Here is a 13118-nt window from a genome sequence, read left to right on the forward strand (position 1 = left end):
CTCAGCAGGGGAGAGGGAAACATTGAATAGGCTGAATATGAGATGGAGCTGACACTTGACTGACCTGGCCTTGTGAAACCAGAGTGATAGAATGTATGGAATGGTTGCAAGGTGGTGCAGAAAATGAGGATGCAGTGGAGTGTGGGTGAAGACAGCCACTGGGGGAGGATGGATCCTGTTCACATTTGTATCTGTGATGGTCTCAACCTTTGTGTCCCCCAGAGATTTCATATGATGAAATCCAGATTCCCATGGTTATGGCATCCATAGGTGGAGCCTTTCTGAGGTGATGATGGAGTTATAAGGATGGAGCCTCCTCAAAGAGATGAATGCTTTTATATAAGAGACACACAGAGCTCCCGAGCCCTTCCCCCCGTTTGAGGATACAATAAGAAGTGTGTGACCAGAAAGGACCCTGCATGACCACGCTGTGGAAATCCATCTCCATTGTTTTTAAGTCTGTGATATTTTGTTATAGAACCCAGAAGGTCTAAGACAGCATCCTAACAATCTTCACACAGTTCAGTAAACCTCATGCTATTTGTACAAAGTTGTGAAGCACTGATCCTGTCTGGTGTAACACTGTGACAGTGGGCTGACAGTTTGCGGCTGGCTTTCATAAAGAATCCTGAGGATGCAGTCTTCTTGGTAGCATGACCAGAACCATGAACAATTGTCTAATATTTGATTCTAATAACTTGACCCAGAATAATTTTCTGTGATTCTTATGTAATCTCTTAATGGTCTTCTTTGTAATGCCAGCTTCTGCTATTTGTGACTAATTTTAATAGGAGCTTCATTCTCTCCATTTTAAGGGTGGATTTTCTTTTGATTTTATTTTAAATGAAAATAAAAAATGTTAACAAATTGCCCTCTTAGATTTTGACATCTCTTAAAGAGTCTGTGTTTATTTTTTTAAGAGAAGACCCATTTCACAGAGCATGTATTAAAAAGCTGTAAATTTCAAAGAAGCTTGCTATGGGATAGATCATTAGGAACATCTCAGAGCTGGATGGGATGGATGTGGATTTAGCACGTGTTGTTGATTCGGCACGCCAGGATCTTGGTGTATATGTCAATTTTACGTGTGTCCCTGTGCAGGCACTGGAACAGGATAAAAAATGCATAATGACGTGTTTTTTCATCTCTGGACGTCAGGGATTGAAGTTCTGTCCAGTAAAAGCGAGCATCCAACATCTTCTTTCTGGCTGGAAAAATAACCTGAATACCCAAAAGATAATGACTTCTTATGCATTTTATTAGTATTTGCTTATCTTTGTCCTTATAATAATCAAATTAAGATTTGGACAATACATACAAATATAAAACTGTCTAAATATGGATTTTGGAGCCAGCCTATGAGAACATTATTAGCAATCTAGAAAGTAGAAACATAACTCAAGTTTAGTTTTAACTTTCCCTTTTCTTCCTTCCCATTCTCATCCTTTGATTTGAGGGGAACAGAGAAAGAAGACAAGTAGAACTTCAAGAGCAGATGTCCTGCAATACTTTGAGGAAAATGCTGATCTTGGAAATTCTGTTCTCTAGTTCTCTTACTCTTGATATTATTTCAACCACCTCACCCAGGAAGAGGCAGGCTTTTGGTGTAATTGTGTGCAATGCAGGGAAGGCTGCACATGTCAAAAATTGCAGTGAAATTCTGATTCCTTTACAGAATAATCTATCACTATGAATGACTAGGCTCCTTTATGTAGTAGCAGTCTAGCATATAGAAGTCATGAATCTTTTTCTTACAAAATGAGATATTTCAAGACTCCTTACCCATTACAGAGGTCACCTCTTTCATTCATGAACAAAGCAAGAAAGCCCTCTGCAGGATGCTCACCTGGCTGAATTGCCTCTCTATGAGTTCTTGAAGTTCTTGTACTTTATTCACATCCTCTCTGGCACTTGATAGGATAGGATCTGAGACTTCTATCAAATGTCGCACATTCGTGACTAGATGATGCAGAGGTGGTTTCCAGGAGTACAGTAATGTGAGTATCCACTTACTAAGTTCTTCATTCTAAGCAACCATAAGAAACAGTCTCCTTAAGATAATAATAATTCAGTGGTTTTGGTAACATGTGATCTTTGCTCAGAGCCGCTGACCTAAAAAACTCTTGGTTATTCCAAGTGTATACAGATATTTTTAATGGTAGTATAAGTTGCAAAAGTATAAAATGTAAGCTATTAGTTCAGACTTCACTGAATTATTAAAAATCTGGGTTATTTTAGGAACTAATTCTTCTGATGAGTTCTAATTTATAACATGAAGAATTTTCTTTTTTCCTCTGAAATTCCACCACCCACTCAGTGAGTTCTTTGATGTTTGTCTATTTGTGTGAGAGAAATCTAAGTATTTTATGACAAGTCAGTATGTGCCTGCAGTACCTGACCCAGGAAAGAGGCATTCTACCTGTGCCCACATCGACACCCAGTGATTCTTTCATCATATTAATGAATCAGATGAGTCGTTAGTATTGATTTTTAATCGGTAATTTGTTTTATGATGTTACAACAAAGAGACAATGAAGAAGACATGACATTCCTAAACAGGCTTTCTTTCCTCAGTTGATCCCAACACCAGCCCCCATGCTGGTATCAGAAGAGTCTGTCTTGTTGACATGTGTCCGGGCAGAAACTGGCACAGTGTTGTCTTAGTAACAGCATCAGTGGGATTCACAATGGAGGGTTTTCCCCCCTAGTTCACTACTACTAGTAGAATTGAGCATGAAAATCCTGGGGGCTGAAGATCTCTAGTTAATATGCTTGATTTCTTTACAGCCATGAACTATTTTAGTGGAAAAGAAGAGAAAACTGAATAGGATTAAATATATTAATGCACATAAAGTGCTTAGTAAAATGTATGGCCATGTAGTAACTCTCAATAAACTTTAAATTCAAGCTTATTGAAAAATCCCTCCTCCTCTTTTCATTTTTCCTTTACATGATCATTCTCATTATTAATGAGCTTAACAGAGGAAAAGAATGCTGGTATCATTAAGAAAGCTGTAGAGAGAGAAGATAGTATTTTAAGGGGGGATGCATTTGAAAGTATTTTAAATAATGTTAGGACAAAGGATAATGCAGGAAATCAGAAAGGAGAGATTATAACGATGAAAATTTGGAGCTGCCATAAATGATTGAGGCTTGATATGTAAACTGTGTTGTCCTCAGAACAGAGGCAATTGTTGCGGCCATGAGAAGCAAAGCAATGTTTTATAGCCCATTGTGGGGGAGACTTACAAATTAAGAATAAATAGTGACAGAGGAGTCATTGAGAATGGCGAATGAAGGAGGTATCAGAGAAGTAGAAGCAGAAGAGCCTTGAAAGGCAGACGCAATGACTCGAGTGGTACAGTATACGACTCAACGTACGTGTCACTAGTAACAGGGAGTACTCAAAACTGGGGTGTGTTTCTTACATATTCATGAATTTTGCAATATATTTTACACGTGGAAGTTCCCATTCATTTCCTGTTTTCGTACAGTGTTTTCCTGTGTTTTCAACACAGCTGCAATCCTGTGTTGAATGCATTGGTTGAACTAAACTTGTCTGCATGGACAATTTATTAGATCTGTTATTTATTTTGCTACTACATATCTTTAGTCATCCCTTGATTTCTCTGATGCTTCATCAACTGCATGATATAATTTCTCTTCAATTGCATACGGTTTCTCCACTGTATTCTGCATGTACAGTTACCATTACCTCTAATAATCTGAAGCCTGGTAAGCTACATACTGTCTCATTTGAATCAGTGAAAAACCCAGGTGAAAGACTCACGTTCATCTGTTGGGCTTTTTCTCTTTCTTCAGGAGCATAGAGGGGATTGGTGTGGCAGCTCTTGGTGGCATTGATATGGTACTGTTTGCCCTGGGCATATCTTTCATACTGAAAGTGACAAGGCAATTAGTTAGGGTTGTTAGGCATTCAGTAGATAAAACCATTACCAGAACATTAACAGGTTGCATAGACATGTAATTTTTTTAACGGGAGGGCATCACAAATTTTGAAAGTCATTCTTTTCCTACTTTTCTATACATTGACTCTATGACAATGATTTTACATCTAACTTTCCTAAGTTCAACTTTTTCCCTTCTCTAATTTATTATTATTAATTTTTTTAGTTATTAGTATTTGAAGCAAATATAGTACTTTTGTACCAATACTTGGTGCCTCCTGGGTGTCTGTAGTGGTAAAGAACATTCCTGCCAATGCAGGAAATAAAAGAAGCCTCAGGTTTGATCCCTAGGCAAGGACCATCCCTTGCAAGAGGGTACAGCAGCATACTCCAGTATTCTTCCTGGCGAATCCTATAAACAGAGAAGCCTGTTGGGTTACAGTGAGTAGGGTTGCAAAACGTTGAACACAACTGAAGTGAGTTAGAATGCATGCATGCTCTGATATTTAACCATTTAATCTCTTGTTTACTGTGGGTTAGAACCAATATATTCCCTTGTAAGAAGTTAAACAGTAATGACTTAGACTTATCTTTTTTTTTTTTTTTTATTATTATTATTATTTTTTTCCAGTGGGTTTTGTCATACATTGATATGAATCAGCCATGGATTTACATGTATTCCCAATCCCGATCCCCCCTCCCACCTCCCTCTCCACCCGATTCCTCTGGGTCTTCCCAGTGCACGAGGCCGGAGCACTTGTCTCGTGCATCCCTCCTGGGCTGGTGATCTGTTTCACCATAGATAGTATACATGCTGTTCTTTTGAAATATCCCACCCTCACATTCTCCCACAAAGTTCAAAAGTCTGTTCTGTATTTCTGTGTCTCTTTTTCTGTTCTGCATATAGGGTTATCGAACATTACAGCATACTGACACATGTATATGGAATTTAGAAAGGTGATAGACTTATCTTTGAATCCGCACACCAAAAAGCTTAGTGTTCATCCCAGGTGCAGAATACAATGTTGTTTATGGTGACAAAATGGTACGTCAGAAAAACAGGGCCTAGAGTTATAGGAAATACTAAGCAATGGACTGAGAATAATAAGAGTAGAAAACTCTAGCTAACACTTTGATAGAGAAAAACTAAAATTTAGCGAAAGTTATGAACATTTAAACATATTACTTAGAAGAGTTGGGGAAAAATGGACAGTCAAAAAAGGAGGATGAAACAAAAACTAGTGAGCAAAAACAAAAATGACGGGAATTTAATAGAAACTTTTAGCACCGCCTTTTATTAGCTGTCTGCTCTGCTGTGTGCTCCTTGATTGACCTAAAAGAATTAACACACAACTTTCAAATACATTCATCAGAAAGAGAATAATTATTTCCAATTGCAAACACCCCTTCAACTGTAACTGTAAACCTATTCACTGTAAATCTTAAACAATAATTTGTAGCATTAAATAAACGACCAATAAGCGTTTTTGTGACCGGGATTCAGCTTTGTTTAACATGTTCCATCCACCCAGTTCACTGCAGAGCAGTTCTCATTTATTGGCTCTTTACTCTGAGCATGGAGAAGAAAGCACAGAGAGACACTGAAGGACCAGAAAATCAACATGCTTCCTTTTCCCTAATCCCACCTAAAACTGCTTTAGTCAGGTAGTATTATGGACTGAATGTGTGTTCTTCAGATTCATGTGTTAGAGCCCGAATTGCCAAAGTACTGTGTATTGAGAAGGGTTCTGATTTTGGGGACCCCATGGTCTATAGCCCACCAGAATCTTCTGTCCATGGGATTTCTCAGGCAAGAATACAGGAGAGGCTTCTTGTTCCATTCTCCAGGGAATCTCCAGAACCAGGGGTAGAACCCAGATCTCTCCCATTGCAGGCAGATTCTTTACTATCTGAGCCACCAGAAAAGCCCTTTAAGGTTAAATGAGCTCTTAGGGAGCAACACTCATCCAATAGGTTTAGTGTCTCCATGAAGCGAAACACCAGAGAATTTTCTCTTCTGTCTGTGTCTGTGTGTCCTTTCCTCTGTCTGTCTTCCCCACCCCCCACCCTGTGAGAGGACGCACAGAGAAGCCATCCTGGGAAGAAAGAGTTCTTACCAGAACCTCACCTTTCTGGTGCCCTGATCTGGGACTTCTAGCCCCCAGAGCTGTGAGGAAACAAATTTCTGGTGTTTATTCCACTGAGTCTATTGTATTCTTTTATGGCATTCCTAGCTGACAAATACAAGATCATTTATTTTGGAAATTTAAAAAAGAAAATGAATGAAAGGAAATTGAAAAAGTTATTGCACTTCTTAGGAATCTTTCAGATTTCACAAAACTGGTCCTTTCTTCAATTTCCACATCTTATGAGCTGATGGCATCTTTAACCTAGAGAGTGTGTTATTTGAAATTTGGCTGATGCAGCCCTCTTGTTGAAAGGATAATATAGCCCAGTAACATGAAGGTTCCTTCTGGGAGCCTGGCAGGCTACAGTACATGGGGTCGCAGGAGTTTGACACGATTAAGCAACTAAACCACCACCACCACAGTACTTACAAACTCATTGAACATTATTGTGGAATGTCTAAGGATGTTGTGGGACAGTAAGGCGGCATCAAAATACAGGTCTCTAAGGGACTTCAGGGGGATGTCAAACACGTCAGGACAGCAGGACGGGCATGAGTTGCCTTGGCACAGGAGCAGATTCGACATGCCCAGCAGCAGGAGCAGGCAGGACCCTGTTTAAATAAAAACATGAGCCATTCTGTGATGATCAGGTCACCTGAGGTTATCAAATCCATCCTGTGGAGGGAAGCCTTCTCTCCCTGTTGCTCTGAGCAGGAGTTGGTGCTATAGTAGCTGGGGTGGGGAAGAAGGAGTGACTTTCGTGTGAATTTAGATGGATGATGACATTTGCACAGACAGATAGTTGGAGAAGTAAGTTACTCCCTGCATTTTTGTATTGCTCCCAGAAGTATTTCTGTGCTCTGCAAACATTTGGAACTTAATTCTGAGCCAGAGTGTTTAGGCCATTCTTTTAAGACAGTTTAATGTTGGGACTCTGCTGACTCTGAGCAGCGAGGTCCTCTAGGAGTTTGTAATTGTTTCACTCTACATTGACTAGTGCTTGAATTTTAGACACTGAAATGACAAGAAGTGTACAGTTGATCTGTGTGGTTTACCATCACGCTGGGGTAAGAGTAAACACATGACTGACTGATCGCTACTATTGAGTACAGAGAGAATACTAAGAGAGAAAGGTACTGTACCTTAGATCTGCTAACTCAGCTTCGTAACCCCATGCATGTCTTTGATACTTTCCCAAAAGCTTTAAAACATCTTAAAACTTGTGTTTTAAGAGATAGCCTTCATCTTCACTATGTTCATCAAATTATGTTAATGAAAATGCAATGACTTGGAGAGGGCAAGTAATTTTCCCCAGGTCCCGTTATTAGCAGATGGAGGTGACTGGGCACCACACAGTCATCTGTTCACTTCCTGATGTCACATCACACATGCCTGTGGGCTCTCGGTCTGCATGTGTGTAACCAGGACCATATCAGGAGCTGTGATGACTCTGCTTAAAGAGAAAAATATTTTGTCTTTGACTGCAAAGCAGCAGTGACCCTAGAACACTGGTTTCATCCACTTGTTCTGCTCTGTCTATAAAACACTCACTGTTAAAGTCTTTGACAATTATCAGTGTGGGGGCCTGGTTCTCCTGGCTAGCCTTTCTTCTAGGCAACTTGACAGCTCTTCTACTTTTATGCATCCTTAATCTTCTCATTAGGTTTGTTTCTTCGAGAAAATGGCAGGTAAATCTCCAGATGGTCATCCAAGAATCTTATGTCTCAGCACCCAGGACCCTGTCACTGGTTCTGAGGACACGCCTGGCCTTTCCTGACTGTGACGTTTCAGGGAGAAAATCCATCTGTCTGGTCGGGAGTACATCCTGACAACCATGGGGCTGAGTTTTCGAACCATCTCCAAACATCTCCTCTTTGATAAGAGAACTAGACCTTCAAGCTTCCATGATGTATTGAAATATTTCAGAAATTATTCCTGGCCCTACCTTTGGCCAATAGAAGCATAAAATCATAGACTCTTGCAAGCGTGATTTTAATATTACTTTTCCTGTCCATGCTTTGTAAGTAAGTAGAATTTAAGACTGAAGTGAGCAAGAATTGAGTTTGGACAAGAGAACTGATAAAATAGAGATTTTATCCTCCTGAATGAGATCTGAACATGATTCTTTTTCCAGTTTACCAGAAGAGTGGTAATTTAATGAAGGATAAGATAGCAGCATTTACTAGCTTTTCTCTGCTCTTAGTTTAAAGAGGCATGGTATCTAAGAATAAAATGGTTATTTAAAATTAGGTGATGAAAATCAAAGAACTGATTCTCAAAAAGAAGACACATAAGTTGAAGAAATTTGGGACTATCTCTCTCATCAACTAAAGAGCTTATTGTGACAGGCAAGGAGAATAATAGCTTGTATAACATAGACATATTTGTGTGCATATATTTCTGTGCATGTATATATGTGTTATGCATAAACATATGCTTAATTCCTACATGGAACTTTGGACCTTATAAAAATCGATTTTATAAGAGGCAGTAAATATAGCATAATACCCTAATTCCTAAAGTAATTGATCATTTATTGGTAGATGACTAACTGTATGATTACAAAATGTTATTCGTGTGTCTGCTTTGGTAGCACATATATTAAAAAACTGGAATAATACTGAGAAAATTAGCATGGCCCCTGCCCAAGGATGACACACAATTTTGTGAACCTTCCATATTTCTCTGTAACAACTTCGACATGTGGAATGGGAAAAAAAGTGAGAAGGAGATAAGAGCGAGGGGACATAGGTATACTATACCTATGGTTGACTCATGTTGATGTTTGACGGAAAGCAGTACAGTATTGTAAAGCAATTACCCTTTGATTAAACATTAATAAATTTAATTATTAAAACTGTTATTGGGGATCATATAACAGGTTCAGATGTCCATTCTGTGACTAAAGAGGATCTGATTGCAAACTGATGGTGTCAATTATCATTGGTTAGTGATTCATTAACTTTATAGTTGAATGAGATAAGTAAACTCACAAACACTATTGTCTGTGACTCAGTGTCATAGCAAGCTATAGTCCTTGTCTGCATTCACTTTTAGGCGTTATAGCGCCCAAACTTTGAAACTGAGGCCATTCCCAGAGCGCACAGTCATGAGTCCTGTTCAGGGTTTCTGTTCCTGATGCTGGAGGCTTCTGTTCGCTGGTCCACTGGGTCCAAAATTTTCTCTCCTGAGCATTCTCTGGTTCTATCATGTGCACAAGTCTTTATATTTTGGTTTTCTAATTTGATTCTCTTTTGATCAGACTACCAAGTCTCCTTACCAAGAAAAAGACACAACAATTTTAAATATCTATGTAGCCAACATAGGAGCACCTCAATACATGAGGAAAACACTAACTGACACAAAAGGGGAAATTGACAGCAACACAGTAATAATTGGGCATGTCAACACCGCACCTATACCAATGGGCAGATCAACAAAACAGAAAATTAATAAGGAAACATATCCTCCAAGGAAATATTAGAGCAAACAGACCTAATTGATATCTTTAGCACATTCCACCAAATGCAGAGTACACTTTCTTCTCAAGTGCACATGGAACATTTTCCTCATCTTGGGTCACAAATCAAACCTCAGTAAATTTAAGTAAATTGAAATTATATCAAGCACTTTCTTTGACCACAACACTATGAGACTAGATATAGATTATAGGGGGAAAAAAAACAACAACAACTTTAAAGAACACAAACACATCGAGACTGAACAACACATTTCAAAATAATAAACAGGTTACTGAAGAAATAAGGGAAATCAAAATATACCTAGAAACAAAGAACAATGAAAACATGATGATCTGTCCAGTAGATAACAAAAGGCAAGTGAAGAGAAGGGCAGCAAACAGAGAGGAGAAAGTGACATTTCTGCAAATATTCTGTCACCGTAAGACATAGTTCACAAAGGGAACTTTAATGCCAGACAAAGCTGGGATTAAAAACTCTCTCCATTTACTATCAAAAATGTATCTTTGCATCCTTGAAACAATTATTTAATCTCCCTAGTCATCAGTTTCCTTCTAATATCAACCTCATAGAGTTGTTATTAAGGTAAAATAAAATCATGTAATTCCCTTACCAAAAAAAAAAAAAAAGCTTGATGATCTAAAACCTATAGGATGCAACAAATGCAGTTCTAAGAGGGAAGTTTTTATAGTAATACAAATCCTACCTCAAGAAACACATTGAATAGACAACCTATCTTTACATATCTTTAACTCTTTTTAAATTTCTCTTATCAGTGTCTTAAAGGTTTTGTATAAAATCTTTCAACACCTTGCTTAAGTTTATTTCTAAGTGTTTTATCCTTTTGTGATGCAATAGTAAATGGGCTTGTTTTCTTTATCCCACTTTCTGCTAGTTCATTGTTAATATACAGGTAGGCAACTGAGTTTCGTATATTGGAATATAGTAAACATAATGTATGCTACATTTTAAGGAATAGACAATTTCCCACAAATAAGACATATAGATGACAAGTTATATGACAAGATGCTCAGCATCGCTAATAATCAAAGGAAATGCAGATCAAAAGCACAACAGATATGACCTCATACCTGTTTGAATGGCTAGTACCAAAAATGTAAGAAATGACAAATGTTATTGAGAATGTGGGGAAAAAGGAGTGCTTATGTACTGTTGGTAGTGATGTATACCGGTGCAACTCCCATGGAAAAATACTGTGGAGGTTCCTCAAGAAATTTAAAAGAGAACTGTTATGGGATCCATTTTCCCACTTCTGGATATATAGTCAAAGGAATGAAATCATTGTCTCAAAGAGAGATTTGTTCCCATGTTCATTGCAGCATTATTCACAGTAGCCTTGGTATAGAAACAATAATCTTTCAACAGGTGAATGGATTAAAACAATGTGATGTGACATATATAGGTAAATAATTTTTAGCCATTAGAAAAAGAAAGAAATCCTTCCATTTGTGGCAATCTGGATGAAACTGGAGGGCATTATACTAGGTAAACTAAGTCAGAGAAAGACAAATACCATATGATCTCAATTATAAGGAGTTACACACACACACAAAAAAAAGATGGTACTCAGAGTAGAAAAATGATTGCCAAAGACTAGAGGGTAGGACAAATAGGGAGAGATTTTTAAAGGTTGCAAATTTTTCTGATTAAAAATTAATAAGGTCTGAGGATGTAATTTTGAGCTTCACAATCTAATCATGAGATCTAATCACGTGATTGAACAAGCTCTGGGAGTTGATTATGGACAGGGAAGCCTGGCGTGCCACGGTCCATGGGGTCACAAAGATTCGGACACGACTGAATGACTGACTCAACTGAAGAGAGTGGAACTTACCTGTGTACTCCTCAAAAAGCAAAAGTTAAACACGTGTGGTGATGGCAATGTTACTTAATAGAAAGGGAAACTAGTTTCTAATACATGCACAAATGGGGGTGGACAAGATGATGGAAGGGTAGGTGTAAGTGGGGTACACCTCTCTGCACTAATGCATCAAGAATGTCTAAAGACGCAGTAGTTCTCACAGAAGACCAGGTGAATACTGGCAGGACACCCTGACTACTGAGAAGGAATGTCCGGATCCATACATAACTCGGTAGGACAAAGGAAAGAAGGGACGAGGAAGAAGGGGAAAGAAGGAGGAGAGCACGTGGGACCAGCCTGCACCTGGGGCTGAGGGAGCTGAAGCGAAGGGGAGAGATCCCCGAGTCCATGGCCGTCCACTGAAATGGGGGAGTCATTTGAAGCTGTTGGGGAGTGAACTAACTAATCAGCGACCGTCTGAATGGAGTGAGAACCACAGAGACAAGCCATGCTGCAGCCTTTCATACCTTGGACAGGGTTGTAAGTCCACTGGTGTCCACGGAAGCTGAGAGCTGGAACCATGGGGATTGCAGAATGATCCCAGGGTGAGGACTCCTGTTGACTCTTGGGAGTCAGCCGGGTGGGATGGGATGGAGGAAATCTGCTGCATCAAATGCTTCTTAAGGAAAGCCATGAAGCCATAAAAGTAGGGTTCAACTGCCTGTGGGGTAGAGCTATCTCTTTCTGCATGGTGGTACCTGTAGGTTGAGCAATAGAGAAAGACGTCAGTGAGGGTGGTCCTTGAGTGCCTGATGCACTAAGCAATGGAGAGTTTTGAATGTCTATATACCCTACCCTACCCTAATCTCTGTCTAAATTGTGGGTTTTAGCATCATAATATTTTTATGAACTTAAATTTCTTCTGGCAGAGTTTCTGGTTTACAAATTAAGCTAATTCCTCACATCTGGCTTGTTCTTGGGGTTTCAAGAAACTCTGAGAACCTTCCTTCCTCTCAAGGCAATACTGCCCTTTACTACCATTGCTGACTTCCCATACTTTCACTTCTTGCCTACTATATTCTATGTCTTTCTCTATTCACTATAACTTTAGTAGTATGTGTCCGTATGTTGCTATTAATATTTATAATATATTATTAACCTGATGCAGTAGAGAATCAAAAGGACTACATGTACAACAGTAGTAATAAATTACCACCAAATTATAATCCATTAATGCTCCAGTTTAAAACTGACTTTCTATCCATATATTATTGAGGTCTCTCAACTCATTTTCCTTACCAGGTGGCTCAATTTTGAAATGAAATATAGAAAACAATGGAGTGGTCAACTCTGGAAATTACCTTCTTTGTGATATGCCTCATTAGTAAGTATGCAAATATTAGTTTTGTTTTTCCCCAGTAGGGCTGTTCTTAGTACATGTTATAGCTCACTGTGTGGTATTTCTATTGACTAAAGAATGTACACTGTGAACTGTAATTGTCAAACAAATGAGTGGAGATGAAGAAAGTAATGTCAAGAAGGCACAGGCTTTTGTTGTTCTAGCAGGAAAACATTGCTGTGTCTCTCATCTACAGTCTAATCTTCAGATTTATTGAAACTCTTACTTCTTTTATGCTCCACTGAAAATTTGAATTGTTAGGGGTTTTTTGCCCTTGAGTTGTATGTCTCATTTATTTTTGGATATTAAGCCCTTATGAAATATATGATTTTGAAATATCTCCTGTCAATATGTAAATTGCCATTTGATTTTGTTGATGTT

General features: G+C 38.7%; 1 non-coding gene and 1 pseudogene across 1 annotated transcript; one reads left to right on the forward strand and one right to left on the reverse strand.

Moving 5' to 3' along the window:
- Nucleotides 1-1029: 1029 nt before the first annotated feature.
- Nucleotides 1030-12040, reverse strand: LOC133059181 (placental prolactin-related protein 3-like; annotated as a pseudogene).
- LOC133060021 (U6 spliceosomal RNA) lies at nt 8613-8722 on the forward strand. The gene has a single exon (XR_009693690.1). It is a non-coding gene; the product is annotated as a U6 spliceosomal RNA (small nuclear RNA).
- Nucleotides 12041-13118: the final 1078 nt, after the last annotated feature.

Source organism: Dama dama, chromosome 7 (genome assembly GCF_033118175.1).
Source record: "Dama dama isolate Ldn47 chromosome 7, ASM3311817v1, whole genome shotgun sequence".
Classification (NCBI taxonomy): domain Eukaryota; kingdom Metazoa; phylum Chordata; class Mammalia; order Artiodactyla; family Cervidae; genus Dama; species Dama dama.